The sequence below is a fragment of the Artibeus jamaicensis genome, unplaced genomic scaffold (assembly GCF_021234435.1).
Source record: "Artibeus jamaicensis isolate MK-2021 breed Jamaican fruit bat unplaced genomic scaffold, CSHL_Jam_final contig_233, whole genome shotgun sequence".
Lineage (NCBI taxonomy): Eukaryota > Metazoa > Chordata > Mammalia > Chiroptera > Phyllostomidae > Artibeus > Artibeus jamaicensis.
This window is the reverse complement of record NW_026521486.1, coordinates 38,833,221-38,847,435: the sequence shown is the minus strand read 5'-3', so window position 1 is coordinate 38,847,435 and position 14,215 is coordinate 38,833,221. Positions and strand designations below refer to the sequence as shown.

General features: G+C 37.1%; 1 protein-coding gene across 5 annotated transcripts in view; it reads right to left on the bottom strand.

Annotated features, from left to right (window-relative positions):
* RESF1 (retroelement silencing factor 1) overlaps window positions 1-14,215 on the bottom strand; it is a 38,514-nt gene that overhangs the window by 14,298 nt on the left and 10,001 nt on the right. For 2 of the 5 annotated variants that reach the window (XM_053662102.1, XM_053662098.1), the window contains exons 5-6: window positions 9,539-9,600; window positions 3,299-3,363 (exon numbers count right to left, since the gene is read on the bottom strand). The gene's annotated coding sequence lies outside the window, so the exon portion shown is untranslated. Of the gene's footprint in view, window positions 1-3,298; window positions 3,364-9,511; window positions 9,634-14,215 lie in introns of all 5 variants that reach the window. The other 3 variants (XM_053662099.1, XM_053662100.1, XM_053662101.1) reach the window with 3 other exon arrangements.

Genomic DNA, 14,215 nt, shown 5'->3' with positions numbered 1-14,215 from the left:
TGGAGCATTGTTCCATATGCCAAAAGGTCACAGGTTTGATTCCCAGTAGGAGAGCATCCAGGAGGCAAACAAACAATGTCTCTCTAATTTTTAAAAACATTTAAACAAACATGACTTAAACATATTAATAACACACAAAGAACTCCAGAATATGCATATTTTCCAAATGCACATGAATTTTAACCAATACTGACCATATGGCTGGGCCAGAAGCAAATATCAAATTTCAAAGGGTTAAAATTATTCAAATTAACCTAGAAATCATAGAGAAAATGTAACTAGAAAATTGCCAAATAGTTGAGAAATAAGGAATGCACATTCTACTTGAATGCAGAGATCTCTGGTGTCTCTTCCTCTACTTAAAACATCACCAGTCCTATTGTGTTAGGGACCTACCATCCCTATGTTCACATATTACCTGAATACAAATTACAGTATTAAACTGACTCATTGAAAAAAACAAACAAACAAAAACTGAAAAATAATCTCCACATCACAAGACGTGACAATTTTAGGTAAACCATAGAAATAAAATACAGTGAAATAAAGTAATGACAAAAATTTAGAGATTCAATAAGCCAAGTTGATTCTTTAAAAATAAATAAATAAATAAAACATTAAGCCTCTGCTCTGACAACACAGTATTAAGAAAGGAGGCTAGCACTAAGTACTACAGATGCTAAAATGTAAGTATTTATTTTAAGTAATTTTCTCCAATACATTTAAACTTTAGATGGAAAAAACATGAAAAAAAAATTTTTAAATAAAAAAGAAAATTTAGGTGGAAAAGAAATTCCTTGAAAAACACACCTAACCAGGACTGACATAACACTTATCGATTTAAAGAAACTTAGCCCTGGTAGGTTTGGCTCAGTGAATTAATTGAGCAGGTAGGTTCAATTCCCAGTCAGGGAACATGCCTAGGTTCCTGGCCAGATCCCCAGTAGGGGGCACATGCAAGAGGCAACCACACATTGATGTTTCTCTCCCTTTCTTTCTCCCTCCCTTCCCCTCTCTAAACGTAAATAAAATCTTTAAAAAAAAAACAAAATAAAGAAATTTAGTTATCTTTTCACAAAAAAAAAAAAGCCAGGCCCATGTGGCTTCAATGAATAATCTAACCTCTTTTAAAAACAAAAGAGAAGATACTTCAGAGCTCATTTACTGAGTTTATAGAGAAGCTGAAAAGAAGGAAAATTAAAAAGCCAATTTCTAACAGTGAGATAGAAAAAACAATCCTGAATGTTAGCAATCCAAATGGGGGGAAATATGAAAGGATAACATCACGATGAAATTAAGGTTGTTTTAGGAATACAAAGTTTGCCATTTGAAAATTAACCAAATTATATTACAGTAATTTTTTCAAAATCATGATTCTTTCACAAGATAGAAGAAATTTTTATAAAATTCATTCATTAAAATACCCATTCGTTAAAAATATTTGTACCAAATCAAAAACAGAAATATTTTCTATTCATTAAAACCTATTCATTATCCATCCATTAGAATATTTGTACCAAACCAAATAGAAAAATTTTCAATTATGATAAATGGTAGCTTCCACATTTTAGATGCCAATAACACAAAGATGCCACTATCTTGTCATTGTACCAGACAGCCAAGAAAGGAAGAGCCAAGTAGGAAAACATAAAGCTGACTACTCAAAGAAGTACTGTAGAAAATACAATTCTTTAAGACCTTTAAGACTACCGATTCTCAACCTCTTCATCTCATGGCACTCGTAAACTACTAACATTCCGCAGCACACCAAAACCATTTCTTGATGATCTGACAAATAGGTATGATTTTAATTCATTCCCACAGGACAACTATTGTTGTGTTGACTGTTGTCACTTTTTTATTTGACCATCTATGGGAAAATAGGTCAGTGCCAGACTATGTAATCAGGTATAGCATGTTTTAAAAATTCTTGTGACACACGAGTGTGCCTACTGTGGCATACCAGTTGAAATCACTGTTTTAGACTATAAAGTTATAACTTATTAAAATCCCTGAAAACAAGATCAATATACAAGAAGATACCAGCAGTTTTTAGGAAAAACATCATTTTCAATATTATAAAACAAATGTTTATAAAATATAAATGTGTAAGACCTCTGATTAGAATTAACAAAGATTTAAGTGTCAAGACATGACATTTAAATGTTTGAAGACAAATAAAGAATATCAATTACCTTAAAACTTATCTATAGATTCAATTTAATTCAAGTAAAAATCTCAAGAGATTTATTTTGGCAGAAATTTACAAGCTGATTCTGAAACGTACATGGATATGCAAAACAGCAAGAATAACAAAGACCAACATTCATATGTACATACATGTGAATTAGGACAAAGTTGGATGGCCCAATGAGTTGTAGTTTATTCACTAAATTCAAGAAAAACAAGAATGAAGGCATCCACTTTTTCAAATTAAAAACAGATCCTGATGAGGAAAATGTATGGACTCTTTACACACCTTCTCCTAGGAAAACTCCTAACAAGATAACTGATTGACCAGGTAGAAGTATAACTCAAAATAAAAGGCAGCACTTTAAGTGTTATTGATGCCTAATAAATTCCTCCATATGTGAATCTGTTATAAACTGAACTGAGCCCCCCCCAATTCATGATTGAAGCCCTAACCCCAACTGTGACTGTGTTTGGAGATAGGTTCTTTAGTATAATAATTAAGGTTAAATGAGATGATAAGAGTGAGTCTCTAACCCAACAAGACTGGGATATCCTTACAAAAGAAACACCAGGTATATGGACACAAGGGAAGATGATAGCGATAGGAGGTCACCCGGAGAAGATGGCTATCTGAAAGCCAAGGAGAGGCCTCAGAATAAACCAAGCGCCTGGTCTTAACTTTAAGACTCTAGAACTGCTACATATAAATGTGTTCTTTAAGCCACCCAGACTATGAATTAGTTTGTGAGGGCAGCCCTAATAGGCAAATACAGAGCATATGGGTAGAAAGAGAAATGACCCTTACGAGTAATTTGGTTTTCCCACATTCTCTCTCTTTTTTGGGGACAGCGAAGACACTGAAGCCTTGAAAAGCACTCCTGAACAATCTAAACTAGAGGAAGGGAGTTAAGTTTTCTGACATTTTTTGATTGAAGAGTATCTATGTTTGGACATATTTTAGAGCTTTTGTGATTAATGGCAATTACCAGAGACAGATTTCTAGTCTATTATTTTAATTCCTTTTAGAAAATAAACTATTTTGCCCCAAATTTCCACCTTACTTACTCCCTCATCACCACTCACCTGTGACAACAGTGACACTTACCTGACAAAACCCTGGCTGTGGCTGAACTTATGAAATCTCCTCTGCACAGGAGTAGCTCAAGTTTTCTGGAGGAAAAAAAAAATCGTTTAATCCAACAGACTGATCCGCCACCACCAAAACTATAAAACAAATTCTTGCAATCTGCATTTACAGTGACCAAGCTGACCTTCCTCCTATCAAACCTCTACATTTAAAGTCCTATTTCCTTTTTCCTTTATTCTCAGTATAAACCCATCTCTGTTAAGGCACTCAGACATGTGGGTGTGCACATATACACACAGACTCTAGGGTTTCCAGTACTCAGAAAACACAAGTAACCTCACAGGGACCCACATCCCTCAATTCTCCGACCCACGCCAGTGAAAGTCTTTAAGCATGGTTAAAAACCACAAATATAATAAGTCAGATTTTAAATGTATAACACATTTACAGGTAGAAATAAAAAATAACATGAATTTGCATTTCCATAAGATAATGAAAAAAATCATTAAAGAAATTTAAATGCTAACTAAATTAGAAAATATTCACTTCAGCTTTGGCCAGTGTGGCTCAATTGGCTGCAGCATCATCCAGTGGACCAAAAGGTATTAGGTTCGATTCTTGGCCAGGGTACCTGTTTAGGTTGTGAGTTCACTCTGTACCCAGGGGCACATGTGAACGGCAACCAACTGATGCTTCTGTCTCATATCTATGGTCCTCTCCTTTTCTTTCTCCCTCCCTTCCCCTCTCTAAAAACCAATAAATAAGCATATCCTTGGGTGAGGATTAAAAAAAAAGTTCACTTAATGCAAAAGAAAACAGCTCTGACTGGTGTGGCTCAACAATGGGTTGAGTGCCATTCCACAAAAATCGCCACATGATTCCAGGTCAAGTCACGTGCCTGAATTGTGGGCCAGGCCCCCACCTCCCAACCCTGTTGGGGGTATGCAAGAAGCAGCCTACCGATGTTGCTATCGCCCTCTTTCTCCTCCCTCCTTTCCCCTCTTTCTAAAAGTGAATATATAGAAATCTTTTTTAAAATACAAAAGAAAACAGTAAGGAAGGGGATATCAACAAAGGTAAATGTGGTGCTCAACACCTCACATCTAAATTACAGAAAAACCATCATTCAGAACAGGTCAAAATACAACTGAACGAAGTCCTACAACTAGGGAATTAAAGATGAAGCTACATCAAGACTGACAGGAGCAGAGACATGCAAAAGGGCTGGTCACATACTCATGTGTAGCAAATAAAAATTGGGAGGGATATCTTAGCTATGCAGATCCCCACTTCAAGAGCGAGGGTCCCAGCCTAGGATTCAAGTTCCAAGAAGATGAGTCCCCATAGCTTCTGGCTATAAAACTCAGCTGAGATTGAGGCTGAAAGAAAGGGAGGATTCTGGAGTCCCAGGCAGTTCATCTAAAGGGGCCCAGGCATGGATTTACTCAAACTCCCTCCCTCTGAGCTCCAGCACAGAGACAGCAGCTGAAAGTGTACCAGAGACATAGAGGGAGGAACTGAAATGTCTGGCATCAGTAAGGGTAAGAGCTGGGGGCCAGCTCTCTCCCAAACAAAAGTGCTGACAGAGGCCACTGTTCCTTTTCTGAGCCCTACTTGCAGAGTCAGCAGCACCGTATCTGAGTCTCCATCAACCTGGCTCACACTGTATGTCCAGCCCTGGTGATTCCCTGAGGCCCCACTCCACCCAAGTTGTTTCCAGTCCCTTCTGGCCTGCTAAATTCTAAATTTCTGTTGAGAAATCAGCTGACCATCTTACAGGAGATCTCTTGTAGGTAACTGTTTTCTCTTGCTGCTTTTAAGAGTCTCTCTTTGTATTTAACCATATCACTTTTTAAAATAAAATTTTATTCATTTTCTGAGATAAGGGAAGAGGGAGAAAAACAGCAAGGTGCAAGAGAAACATCGATCGGTTGCCTATTGCACATATCCAACTGGGGTCCTGGCCCACAGCCCAAGCATGTGCCCTGACTGGGAATTGAACTGGTGACCTTTTAATTGTAGGACGATGCCCAGTCACCTAAGTCACACCAGTCAGATACTTTTAGCATTTTAATTGTGATGTGTCTTGATTTGCGCCTCTTTGTGTTGACTCAGTGCTTCCTGGATTTGTATGACTATCTCTTTCACCAAGTTAGAGAAGTTTTCTGTTGTTTTAATTTAATTTAATTTGTTGTTCAAGTACAGTTTTCTGCCTTTTATCCCCATCCCAGCCCACCCTGTTATTTTTTCAAATAGGTTTTCAATTTCCTTTCTCACTTCCTCCTCGTACTACCCCCATGATGGAAATATCAGTATGCTTTAAGTTGTCCCAGAGGTTCCTTATGCTGACCTCATTTTTTTCTTCTTCTTGCTGTTCTGATTGGTTATTTTATTGTTTTATTTTCTAAACCACTGCTTTGATTCTCAGCTTTACCCTCTCTACTGTTGATTGTAAGCTGTTCAATTAGTGTATCCTTCATTCCTGACTGGATTTTTTTTTTTGCCATTGAGGTTCCCATTAAGTTCATCAAATATCTTTATAACCAGTGTTTTGAACTGTTAGGTTGCTTGTCTCCATTCTGTGTAGTTCTTTTTCTGCAGTTTTGTTCTTTCATTCGGAATATGCCTGTCTCCTCATTTTGGCAGCCTTCACTTAGAATTTTGTATATATTAGGTATAGCTGCTACACCCCATGCCTGGTAAAGAGGTCTTATGTAGCAGTGTTCCGTAGGTTCCAGTAGCACAGCCTGCCCCTTACTTAAGCAGAATATTCAGGGCATGGCAACCCTATGGTCTATGTATATCCTCCTGTTGTAATTTAGCCTTGATTGCTGTTGGTGTATTAGTGAGAGCAACAAATTTACCCCCCTCTGATCAGCTTCAAGAACTGGCTGCATTTACTGACAACTCAGGGGTTCACCCCAAAGAGCAGGACTTAAGTTAGCGAGGCTCTGGTGCCAGTGAGTTTATCAGCTGAATGCGTTGCTCATGGAGGTGGTTTGGTAGTGGTCCTTGGATGTGGTTGAAGCTGGCCACTAGGTGTTCTAGCTCAGGGATCTCCCAGGAGTGCAGGACAAGGTCAGTCACCACTGCCTATGTTCTTCTCTGGCCCCCTGGCATGACCTACAAGGCAATTTGAGATGGCTGCTACTTGTGCTGGGTTTGGTGGTGCCCAAAGGAGGCCACTCTGTGAACCAAGGCCAGCTGCTGCTAGTGCCATGCCTGGGACCACTCAGCAAGAGGTATGGGGCACTCTGAGGCCAGATGCTTCTCCACTGAGAGATTTTCGGAGAGCCTGAAGTGTAAGCTAAGGCAGGCCCTTCCTCTGGAAAAGCAACTGGAAACAACTTGGGCAGAGTAGGGCCTCAGGGAATCATTATTATTCACTATTAACCATTATTCAATGATGAAACACAAAAACATGCAACCAAGATTACTCTACCTAGCAAAACTATCCTTTAGAATTGAAGGACAGATAGTTTCCCAGAGAAGAAAAAAACTGAAGGACCTTATCATTAGCACCAAACCAGTATTATGTGAAACGTTAAAGAGTTTACTTTAATAAGAAGAGAAAAATAATTAAAAATATGAAAAAAAAGGCCTTGGCTGGGTAGCTCAGTTTGTTAGAGCATCATCCCAATATGCCGAGGTTGCTGGTTTGATCCCTAGTCAGAGCACATACAAAAAAGGAAGCAATGAATGTATAAATAAGTGGAATAACAAATCGATGTTTCTCTCTCTCTCAAAATCAATAAAACAGTTTTTAAAAATATGTATAATAAAATGGCTATAAATTCATATCAACAATCAAATCTAAAAAACAATCACTTAGTACCTGCAGTTTCTGTGCATAATGTGCTCCCATGTATAGTACGTACCCATGATTTTGTGGGTATTATACATGGGGTTATACCCATATTATAGAATCATTATACCTGTGTATAATGCACAGCAAGTCATGTGATGTCTAATCACTGGGGTGTACACCTTAAACTAAAGTCAACTGTAAATTAAGAGATTTTTCAGAAATAAAAGTATCAGCCACTATGCCAAACAAAGTAGGTCAATGAGAGGTTTTTTTCTCCCTTATATCAGAATTATAACAGGCATTACAATTAGCATCTGCTGATAAAACGAGAAGTACCTCATGAGTTTTGGCTGGGGGTGGGGGTGAACCCAATAAGGAATGAAGAAATACGTAAGAAACACAAAACAAAAAGTACTAATAGACATAAATCCAAATATGTAATTTACAACATTAAATGTGAATGAATTAAACAAACCAAAAGATAGTGAATGTCACACTAGATTTTAAAAAGCTAACTAACTATATGCTGTTTTAGTAGACACAATTTTTTTAAAAGATTTTATTTATTTACTTTGGGAGTGAGGGGAAGGTAAGGAGAAAGAGAGGGATAGAAATACTGACATGAAAGAGAAACATCAATGGGTTGCTTCTTGCCTGCCCCCAACTGGGGACTTGGCCCACAATCCAGGCATGTGTCTTGACTGGGAATCAAACCAGCAACCTTTTGGTTCGCAGGCTGACACCCAATCCACTGCGCCACACTAACCAGGGCTTCAATAAACACCCTTCACATTCAAAGATACAAACATCTGGCTGATGTAGATCAGTGAATTGAGTGGGGGGCCTGAATTGAGTGAAACAAAAAAGCGCAGTTCAATTCCCAGTCAGGGCACATGCCTGGGTTGCAGGCCAGTTCCTAGCAGAGGACACAGGAGAGGCAACCATACATTGATATTTCACTCCTTCTCTCCTTCCCTTCCCCCTTAAAATTAAATTAAATTAAATTAAAATTAAAATTAAAAATAAAATATAAGATAAAATAAAATAAAATAGATAAAAATAAAATAAAATTTAAAAAGGTACAGACTGAAAATAAAATAAAAGGGGATATGCACTTCAGCCACAAAAAGGCAGATAACAATATTAATTATCAGATAGAATAGAAAACAAAAAATGATAATAAAGAGGGACATTTTATAACCATCCAGGGGTCAAGCCATCAAGAAAATACTAACAATTATAAACATATGTACCTAACATACAGTATCAAAATACAAGTAAAAATATAAACAAGGGAGAAATAAATCAGCAATTCATAGAGCCCAAAACTTCAATTCCCCACTATTAACAAATTGGTAGGAAAAAAAGCAATAAAAATATAGATGTTTCGAACACATTATACACTGCCCCATTCGTTTCCAGTGGGGGCTGAAAAAAAAACCACAAAAAACTCGAACACTTGAAGTTGCAGGTCATGAATAATTGCCCACTGGTTGCCTTAGGTTTAAAGCTCTATCCTCAGGGTAGGATCCAACAGTACAAGTACTCTTGTAAACTGGCAAAGAGAGCCACAAACAGCCCAATAATGGCAGCAGGTGCCATCAAGCCATCAAAGCATCGGCTTCTTATATTCTGTTGTGGGAAATTCTCCCAGGAACATCTTTGCTCTGACTAGCTACATGCAAATTGGTCAAACCTAAATGATGCACAAAGTTTGGCTCTACTAACCACCACCTCATCTGGTATTACAGCTCACTGAATATGCTAATACTACTAAGATGTGGTGGCCCCCAGTGGGAGGCAACCAACCATCTCTTCTGAGTTGACACTGATAAAGTACTATGCCCCAAACTGGAAATTCAGAGGCATACTACACATACTACTAATGCTAAGAGAGAATCCATGGTGCTTTTCTGTGTACTCATTAAAAATCTTTGAATTTTTAAGTTAAATAATCTTGCACCTTGGAAATACAAGGTCTATCTTTAGGTCTGACAGTTTCTGGCCTTAACATCTTTCTGGATTTTAATCTTATATATTATTACTCTTGCTTCCTGTGAGAAAACTAGAAATAAAGCAAGTCATCAAAAAATACAAAGTGTAAGAAGTTGTGAAGAGCAAGTTGTGGCCTGAAGAATTCAAATTAATTTGTGAAGCAGAGGGGAAAAAAGGAAGTGAATTGCTGTTATAAATGGCGACTATATCTACTATAAATCTAACAATGTGTGTAGATTTCTACATGAAAATTTCATAAAGACCTCACTAAGGTTAAGATTTGTGAGACATTATTCCATTTAAAAATATTTTAGATCTGTGCAAAGCACTATATTTTAATTGAAAAATTGCCAATCCAGCAGCTTCATTTATTTCTAAGTCAGCCTTATTACAAAATTTACAAAGCAAAAAGTAACATAAATTCATACCTTTGAGGAATAATCAACAATATTTACCTTGCCAGGTAGCTCAGTTGGTTACAGCTGTCCCAACATACGTATGGTTGAGGGTTCAATCCCTAGTTAGGGCACATATAAGAACCAACCAATGACTGCATTAAAAAGTAGAACAAGAAGACAATGTTTCTCTCTTAAAACAACAACAAAAAAAACAACTTCACTAATGTCTGTCTTAAACATAGATGCAAAATATATATACCCATGAACATAACTAAAAATGGACCTATTTTATAAATATACATATATGTTTGGTCAGGGTAGGTCTGCACTAGTTCAGATGAAATATTAAGAACAAACTATGCCACATCAACAATTGTTTTATATACAAGTGGAACCATTACTTCTTCGAATAAACTAGAACATTCATTATCAGAGTGAAAGTGCTATGAATAGCCTAGATGATAAGCATTTAAAAAAAAAAAGACTGTCTCTGGAACATAAAACACAAAGATGCATATCTAGACAGTATCCTGTAGGCTTTAATAAATGTCTGTTGAGTGAATAAACATTATCTGTAATTGCTGAACACCAAATTAAAGAGAAGTCCTTATTTAAACTTATAAATGGGAAAATGTCCTACCTTTTCCTTCTCCACACCTATGCCAACCATGATTTCATTTATATTTCAATAACTCGAAAACACGGACTTCTTAAAAAATGTAAACATATACAGATACATATACATTTACTGTGTATGCATATATGTGTGTGTATACTCATGTGTATGTGTGCATACAAAAATAAATACTCCTCATAACTGGGAGGGGAAAAAAACCCAACTATGTTCTGGGCACTTTTCATTATGGATTTGTAACTTTCACATCTAATGTGTTCCAAAAGCCAAAGTATACTTAGAGAGTACATATTGAAACAATTAATTGAAAGCCAGCATTTTTTTGTTAAAAAAAATAAATACTATGTATTCGAAAAAGCTATATATACTTCTAATTTTTAAAAAATCAACAAAACTACAAACATTCCAGTATAAAAGCCATTTTTCAGGAATTCCGAAAGTATTATGATTTATTAAAACTATTCAAGCTCTGGCTTTTATATCCTCAGTTATAGAAGAAATTAGATTGCTTATAATGCATTCTGTAAAAGCTAATTTGAGAATTTACTATTTGTTAAGAACTCTGCTGAATGGTCTAAATACATTATCACATTTAATTGTCACAATATGAATGAAGTTAAGCAGTCTTCCCTAAGCAACAGCACTATGGCTAGAAGGGCTAGAAGTCCTATTATAGCTGCCAAGTTGGTTCTCCATAGTGGTAGGGAGAGGCACACAAGAAACAATCTTGTGGCCATATCTCACAAGGCTGCATATCAACATCTGTTCTAGGAGAACTTGCAGGGTGTCCTGCAAGGTGTGGGTCAGACTGAGATTAAATGTGCAGCCTATGAGAAGACAAAGGTCATTGGGGCACCATGGTGAAGCTGCTCACCTACAGGTCTACTCTCCAATCTCTAAGGGGAGTGGGATACACTACTCTACTTCTCCTGGCTGATTAATCCAGGTACTGCGTGGAGTATTGGCAATCACATATATCCCATGAAGACTGGCCAGAAGGAAGTTCAGAGCAATGCAACTATCAATTTGCCTAAAAACTTTACACTACAGGTTACATTCGAACAACACAACACAGGGGATGGGGAACCGACTCCTCCTCCCCACCCACTGCTGTTGAAAATCAAGTATAACTTCTGACTTTCTCAAAACGAACTTCCAATAGTCTGCTGCTGACCGAAAGCCTTACTAATAACGGAAGCAATTCATACATTTTATATTTTGTTTGATATCCTGTACCCTTACAAAGTTATAGTACTGTATGTACATACTTATTGAAGAATTAATCTATATATAAGATGATCTGAACAGTCCAAACTCATGTGGTTCAAGGGTCAATTGTAGTTTGTTGTGTTTCCAGAGTAAAGGTCAGAGACAAATTTCAGACCACCTCTTCCAGTTATTATTCCTTAAAATGAGAATTAAAGATAACAGAGTACACATGAAGAAGTCAGTTAACCCACCTTAGAGTTCTGCCTAACAACTCATTTCAGAGCTCTCTCTAGGTATCCACCCCAAGAAAACACGATCCATTCAAGGGTTAGAGATCTCAAATTTTTGAAACTCTTTTGACAGCTGCCTCAAGTACACAATTAGTGTTTAGCAGAAAAGTATAGACTACATAAGATGCAGTATACTGTTGGGGTACAAACTGTATTAGGAGTATTAAGAATCACTTATTAAAATAGGAGTAAGCCAATTTTATACCTCAGACGACAGAAAAATTCCTTCAGTAAAACTGATCAGTCCCATACAACAGGCTGAAATGCCCCTGAAGAAAAATCTGATAAAACTGTTTTTCCTTGTTAGTTACTCCTGTCCATTATAGACCACATTCCAGTGCTTACTCTGGTTGTCTCGGGTTCTGTTGAGAGGGTCGTAAGAGCCTCAATACAGACATTTCGTTGGAACAGGTTAATATCCAGACTTTATATAAAACTGGAGGTTTGTAATCAAGGATGCAAAAGGACCTCAAGCAACAGAAGAGACCTATAGGACAGAATTTACTTCTTGTCAGCAGGATCAGGTAAAGGATGACAGACCCGGCAATCAGTTAAATTCAGAGCCATAATTACAGCCTAGGAAACACAAGAGTGTTCTGCTTTCCCTTAATCAGGAACCCACAGGAAATCATGACTAATAGGATGAGGTATTCAGGCCTTTGCCCAAGGACACAACTCCCAAGGACATTCACTGCTGAAAGTTTCTTAAGATTAGGATCTTCCATTGGCTAGCAATATGCTGAGGATGGTGGCAAAACCAGGGGTAAATTAGAGTAATGGTTTCTGCTCCCACTGCTTGATCACCTGCCTCCTCGCGCCCCACCTCCACTGTCTTCTATCCCCAACAAACATAGAAGATATGCAAATTTTGCTGGGTAAGAAAAGATGGCAATCATTCAATTGTGAAACTGACTAATTTCATGGTTCAAGCCACCCAAGCCACAACACACTTTGTCCAAAGACATGGTCATGTGTAAGGAAAACGTAAAAACCAATAGAAGTTGTGGCAGTGAATCCTTAGGGCTGTGATGAAGCAAATCACCTACCAGAAAAGAATGTCTATCACCCAATAAACACCTTTCAACTACTTCAACTAAAACTACATGTGGCAAAAAGCAGAGAGGAGAACCCAACTATTTTTCTGTTAAGCCAGACATTAAAGAGATTTGTAAAAATACCAAAAAATGCTACTCTTTTTACTATTGTTTTTGGAAACTATTTATTTGTAAGGATTTATTTTACTTTTAAATAACATAATTATTAAACATTTCTCAGTTTTATTTTCTAATGTAGATGTTATTGTAAACTACATAAACAAATGTTCTTTGGGGTCCTGAAGAGTTTTTAATGTATATGAATTCTTCTTGAGACTCTGTGTCCCTGTTTCCTGCAGCTGCAGAAAAAACATGTCCCTTAAATTCTCATGGAAAGAAGCTTGAAGTATACACCTGACCTCTAAGCATTGGTCCTATATTATATCCTTCACTGTCATAAAGTTTCACCAAAAGAATACAACAGAGAAAAGGTTCAAAACCCCAAGTTGGGTCTTCAAAAAGATCAAAGAAATCAACAAAGCTTTAGCTAGACTGACCAAGAAAAAAAAAACACTCAAATTACTAAAATCAGCAATAAAATAGGGACATTACTACTAACCTTACATTTTAAAAATACTACGAATAAACTGTATGCTAATACATTGAATAATTTGGATGAAAAGGACAAACAACCTGTTATATAATTTGTGTTTAAAAATACATACAACAGGTCCTCAGCACTGTTTTGTTGTAACGCTGATAAGATGCTTTAGAAAACTTAACTCTTTTTATACCAATTAATCCATGCTAAAATTGACTTTATCATAGTCATTTCAGTTAAAGCCTCAGAATCTATCAACAATATTCAGTTTAGATTTAGTTTGGGTTTACCATATGTAGTCTTTATCCCCATTTCTGACACAGAACTCCTAAAATTAATAAAGGTGTCTTTTCATTTGATCAATCATGACTATGTTTTAAAAAGACCTCCATAATAAACCAAAAGGACAGGGTTCTGAGGGCTTCAGGGTTGGTGAACACGTGGAAATCTGGGGAGAGTGGCTAGGAGAGGTCATTAAAGCCCCTTTCCACAGACCTCACCCTATGAATCTCTGCTGTTGATTCATATCCTTTGCCATCAACTAGTAATCAAGTCAAGTAAAATGTTTTTTGAGTTTTCTGAGCTGCCCTAGCAAATTAAATGCACCTGAGAATGGGGGTCTTTAAAACCACTATAAATCTATAGCCAGTCAGTCCATCATAAGTATAGGTAACAACCTCAACTTGTAACTACCATCTGACGCCCAGAGGTTCCTGGGAACCTGAAATCTGTAGCCAGTGGGTCAGAAACACCAGTAAGAAGTAACTAGCATCTGAAGGGTAGAGATTTGATCTTGTGGGACTCAGCCTTCAATCTGTGGGCAGACAACTGCTTGTGTTGGTGTGAAGATCAATTCCCGAAGAACACACATTGAAATTGTATGCAGAACCCCCAAAGGACCTCCAAAAGACATATTGACCAAAATTGACTCAAGAAGATACAGGAAATCTAAGCAGAACTAGAGAG